The 6081-nt window shown below is 35.0% G+C and overlaps 1 pseudogene; it reads left to right on the forward strand.

The window, feature by feature from the left end:
- The window catches only part of LOC113614984 (tRNA pseudouridine(38/39) synthase pseudogene), a 28869-nt pseudogene extending 23785 nt beyond the window's left edge, over positions 1–5084 (forward strand).
- Positions 5085–6081: the final 997 nt, after the last annotated feature.

The following is a 6081-nucleotide window of genomic DNA, read 5'->3' on the forward strand; positions in this document are numbered from 1 at the left end:
AAAAAAAAAAAAAAAAAAAAAAAAAAAAAAAAAAAAAAAAAAGATGGCAAAGAGGTGAGGGAATAGGAAGCAAAGTTTAAGTGACAGTACTTGGAATAGAAACTTGAACTTGCCAAGCTTGGCAAGTTTTTGCTTCCTAACATATTCTTCTGTATTTTCTCCCTGAATTCTGAAAAAAAACATATTACTTTTCAAAATGCCAGCCTGGCTCAGCTAGATTAAGGGAAAAAAAAGGAATAGGGTTGCACCAGAGATTGAGGGGCAGAATCACTCTTCTGGGAAATGGATATGATGGCAGAGCCCTTGTGTACTGTTGGTAGGACTATAAATTAGTGCAGCCAATATGGAAAACAATATGAAGGTTTCTCAAAAAATTAACAATAGAATTACTATATGATCCAGCAATTCTATTTCAGGATATATACACAAAAGGGTCTGTAATCAGAGTCTTGAAGATACATTTGTATACCCATGCTCATAGCAGCAGTATTCACAATAGGCAAATGATGGAACCACCCAAGTATTTGTTGATAGATAAATGGTTAAAAATCTGGTCTATACATGCAATGGGATATTATTTAGCCTTAAAAAAAGGAAGGAAATTCTGACACATTCTTACAGCATGGGTGAACCTTGAGGGCATTATACTAAATGAATAAGTCAGTCACAAAAAGACAAATACTGTATGATTCCATTTATATGAGGTAGCTGGAGTTGCTAAATTCATAGACAGAAAGTTGAATGGAGGCAGGGGGATTGAGGAGTTGTTTAATGGGTATAGAGTTTCAGTTTTACAAGATGAAAACAGTTTTTTGAGATTGCTTGCATAAATGGATTTAATATTACTGAAATGCACACTTAAAATGGTTAAGATGACAAATTTTGTTATGTGTATTTTACCACAATTAAAAATAAAAAGCAGGAATGACTATATTAGTATCTGGTAAAGTAGACATCATAGCAAAGAGAGCTACTAAGGGCAAAGAGGAATATTACATTATTATAAAAGCATCAATCCACCACAAAGATATAACTGTCCTGAATATGTATCAACCAAACAGCAGAGTTTCCAAATACACAAAGCAAAAACTGACAGAACTGAAAGAAGACATTGACTAAGCCACAGTTATACTTGGACTTCAAACACCTAACACTCAGCAACTGATAGAACCACTAGGCAGAAAGTCAGCAAAGACTGAATAACTGAACAAAACAATGACCAACAGGATCTAATTTATATATAGAAGAGTCAACAACAACAGAGTACACACTTGTTTCAAGAGTCCTCAGAGCATATATTGATACCAAGATAATGTACATCCTGGGCCATAAAATGAGCCTCAACAAATTTAAGAGATTGAAATACTACAGAACATATTTTCTGAGCATAACGGAATCAAACTAGAAATATGTAAATATGAAAGACAACAGGAAAATCTCTAAACAATTGGAAATTAAACACACTTATAAATAATCCATGGGTCAAGGACAAAGTCGCAAGGAAAATTTTTTTAAAAAGACATTGAGCTGAATGAAAATGAAAAGACATATCAAAATATGTGGAATGCAGCTAACGTACCACTAAGAGAGCAATTCATAGCATTAAATGCTTACATTAGAAAGAAGGAAAGGTCTCAAATCAGAGACCTAAGTTCTTACTTAAAGAAGATAGGAAAAAAAGAAAATAAACCCAAAGCAAGGAAGTAAATAAAGAGCAGAAATCAGCAAAATTGAAAGGAAGAATAAAATAGTTTTTCCCCATTGATTTTCTCTATTCAAAACAATCAATGAAATTGACAAAACTTTGGAAAGACTGACAGAGAAAATTAGAGAAAACAACGACAAATATCAGGGATGAAACAGGGACTGTCATCACAGATCCTGCAGTCAGTTAAATGGATAATAAGTGGATACTCTTGTTAACTCATAAATGTGAAAAATTACAAGAAATGAATCAATTCTTTGAAATACCACAAATTACCACCCCCCCCAAAAGGTTATATAGGCAATGTAATTAGTCCTATAACCAATAAAGAGATTGAATTTGTAGTTTAAGTTCTGAAAAAGAAATACCCATGTCCGCATGATTTCACTGGAAAATTCTACCAAACAGTTAGAGATTATACATTGACATTTACTCTTTATCACAAAATCAAAGAGGGTGAGGACATTTCACATCTCATTTTATGAAGCCAGGATTACCCTGATATCAAAACTACCAAGAGAGTACAAGAAGAAAGTGGAAAGAGTCACCATACCTGGTATTAAGGTTTACTATGCAGTCACAATAATGAAGACAGCATGGTGTTTGCTGAGGGATGACACATATATCAATGGAACAGAATAAAGAACCCAGAAATAGACTCAAACCAATATTCCTAACTATTTTAGACAAAAATGAAAAAGCAATTCAAGGAGTAAGAGTACCCTTTCTAACAAATTGTCCTGGAGCAATCGGACATCCATAGTTTAAAAACAAAACAAAACAAAATAACAACAAAAAAACCTTGGCCCAAATCTCATACCTTATACAGAAATGAAAAAATATCACACATTGAAATGTAAAACTATATAATCTTAGAGAAGATGTTTGGTACCTGAGACCAGGTGAAAAGTCCTTAGACACCAAAAGCATGATCCATAAAAGGAAAAAATTGATAAACTGGACCTCATGAAAATTATGACTTTTGCTTTGTGAAACATGCTATAATGATGATGAAGCATAAGCTACAGACTGGGAAAAAATATAAATCACATTACCTGACAAAGGACTTGTATCTGAAACATATAAAGAGCTCTTGACATTCAACAGTGAAAAAAGTTAAAAATCCAATTAGAAAATGGGCTATAGCAGTGGCCCACGATAAGCAGATGGGTTGGACCTATATGGCTCCTTTATTCCTGGGGTTATCATTTCATTGCTAAGAATGACGTAAACAGAAACCAGACCGAAAAACTCCTAATAAGAGTACAAGAACTGAAGAAGGAGATGCAATGGCTTAAAAAGGAAGAGGCCAACAACAACAAGAATTCAAATATTAGAGAAAATTCTTTAGGAACTGGAAGTGCTAAGTGTGCTCTTTTTTTTTTTTTTTTTTTTTTTTTTTTTTTAAATTTCAGTGCTCATGACCAAAGACATGCAGCCCTAACATTAGTCTGTCTGGTCTGGACTAGGGATACCAAGGCTTTGCCAGTCAGGAGAACACAATACAACTGAACAGAAACTGAGGCTTCACCAAGACTAGACTAGGAGAAAACAGGCAGACCTCCAACCCTCACTGATGTGGGTGAACAAACAAAGACATTAAATGACTTTGGACAGGTGATTTCTCTTGACCTTTGTTTTTACTTTCCAAGGGGCAGGGATTCAGAGGATTTTAATTTGAAAGGGGTCAACGATGCTGCTAAAGAGATTCATTATGCCCACATTTCCAATCAGGTGCTCCCTCCAGACTTCTCTCTACTGGCCTGGGCCCCTGTAGAACCCAGCTTCAGTGCTAGGTTCAGCTATCATGAGCAGACTTACTGCCATTTTCCCTTTGTGCTGATTTAGATATTGTAACCATGAATTATACAGCTCAGAAATATGACGACACATAAGATTTTAGGAACTTGTGTAAAATACATGTAGCCAACAGAGTGATTAATTTTCAGTGGACTACTCTCTCTGCTCAAGTACAGCTAGGAGTCCAGAGCCTGGGTGAGGGGAAAGGACAAGAACCTTTCTAGTTATGTCAGTGTGAAGTGAGTGGCCAGGTGTTCCTTTATCGTCAAGTCTGCTGTACGATGGCTGTCTTTTTCTGATTGCCAAAGGAATGGAGAAGCCAGAGATTATTGATAAATCTGCTGAACATAGAGAAATATCCCCAGAAACCTCACTATGGTATGGCTGTAGAATTTTCTCTTGTCTTATATGACTTTAAGTTTGAAAATATCAACTGGATCTAGGATTGGGAGGTTCAGGAGTTCAGTGCTACCCACCACCGACAGCTATAGGCTAAATACACTGTTAAAACTTACATGTTGTATAGTATACTAGAAGGACTGGACTCTGTTGCCATACCCTGTGGGAAAGGACCAAAAATGGATGGAGTGATAGAATAAAGAAAAGTTAATAACTCTGTCATAAGGCAGACCATTGCATTTGTAGTAGGAGTGGAAATGTACATTATAAGCCCCTAATAGATCATCCTAAATGTCAAGTATAGGAATCCTGATCCAGCATCTTGTAAGTAGGGGATGCATCGAGCATCCACGTTTATTTCATGAAGAGTAAACAAAAGCCTAAAGGGACTGTAATGACACACAGAGGAAGAAAATATTATATATAGAAGACAACAAAGAGGCTCTGTGTTTATACAGAAACTAAAACATCATTTAACCACAGAAAAACTCACCAGGGTCTAGGAGGCAACAACCAGCTAGTGGTAGGTGGGTGTAGAAAGGAAATAATATACATGCTATATATATAATTGCAAGAAGTCCTAGAAATTCAGATGATCAGCTCTTAACAAAAGCCCATAAGGTCATAGTAAGGAAGGTCTTGCTGCTTAAAAAAGAAACAATTTGTTCTTTTATCCCTATCATAAAAGATTGAGATTTTTAATAAGCAGTCGTAAAATGGAGATGTATTTCTGTGCACCTGGAAACCTGTGCCTTGTGTTCAAATTCATGAAAGCCTGATTTTGTCAGTGTTAAAAAAAAATAGGCTATAGACATGAATAGAAATCTTAGTGAAGAGGATATACAGATGGCAAATGAGCACATAAAAAGATGTTCAACATTTACCATCAGGGAATTGCAAATGAAAAGTTCAATGAGATATCACTATACATGAACCAGAATCACTTAAAACAATTTTTTAAATGATAACACCAAATGCTGGTGAGAGTGCAAAAGACCTGGTGGGACTGTAAACTAATATAGCCACTCTGGAGAGAAGTATGGAACTTTTTTACAAAACTGAATATGCCATTACCATATGACCCAGCAATTGTACTCGTGGGCATTTATCTCAGAGAAATGAAAACTTTAAGTTCATAGAAAAACTTATACAGGAACGATCATATCAGCCTTATTCGTAATAGTCAAAAAATAAAAACAACGAAAATGTCCTTCAATAAATGAATGGTTAAACTGTGGTACAATAGGGAGGGTGGGAGGGAGAGAGACGCAAGAGGGAAGAGATGTGGGAACATATGTATATGTGTAACTGATTCACTTTGTTATAAAGCAGAAACTAACACACCATTGTAAAGCAATTATACCCCAATAAAGATGTTAAAAAAAAAAAAAGAAAGAAATGACAGAAAAAAAAAAAAAAAACTGTGGTACATCCATACCATAGAATACTACTCACCAATAAAGAAAGCAAAAAAAAAAAAATTGATACACACAACCACTTGAATATATGTCAAGGGATTTATGCTGAATGTAAAAAGCCAATCACAAAAGGTTATATGTTGAATGATTCTATTTATTTAACATTCTAATGGCAGCATTATAGACATGAAGAACAAACTACTGATTCCAGGGGTCATGGAGAGAGGGAGATAGTTGTGATTATAAATGAGTAGCATGACAGATCCTTGTGATGGAAACTTTCTGTATCTTGACTGTAGTGGTGATAATCACAGGAAATTACACAGGTGCTAAAATTGCATAGAACCATACACACACGCACACAGACTTGTGCATGTAAAACTGGAAAAATTGAATATGGTAAACGGATCAAAACAATTTCAGTTTCCTGATTGTGATATTGTCCTATAGATATGCAACATGTTACCACTGAGAGAAACTAGGTTAAGGGTATAAGGTATCTTACTATTTCTTATGACTGCACATGGCTTGACAATGATCTTAATTTTTAAATAAAATTAAAGCAAGTTTGTGGCATCATTTAAATGCTACTGAACTCTCAACAAAATAACAATCATAATATTAAAAAGAAATGTAATATTGATGTACACAAGAACATTGCCTCTCTATGCTGAGTAACAGAAGCTGGATAAAAATGAGTACATACTGATTCCATTTATATAAAATGCCAGAACATGTAATCTGTGGAGACAGCAAGCA

This window comes from Aethalodelphis obliquidens, unplaced genomic scaffold (assembly GCF_003676395.1).
Source record: "Aethalodelphis obliquidens isolate GAN/ISIS:26980383/991018 unplaced genomic scaffold, ASM367639v1 scaffold110, whole genome shotgun sequence".
Lineage (NCBI taxonomy): Eukaryota > Metazoa > Chordata > Mammalia > Artiodactyla > Delphinidae > Aethalodelphis > Aethalodelphis obliquidens.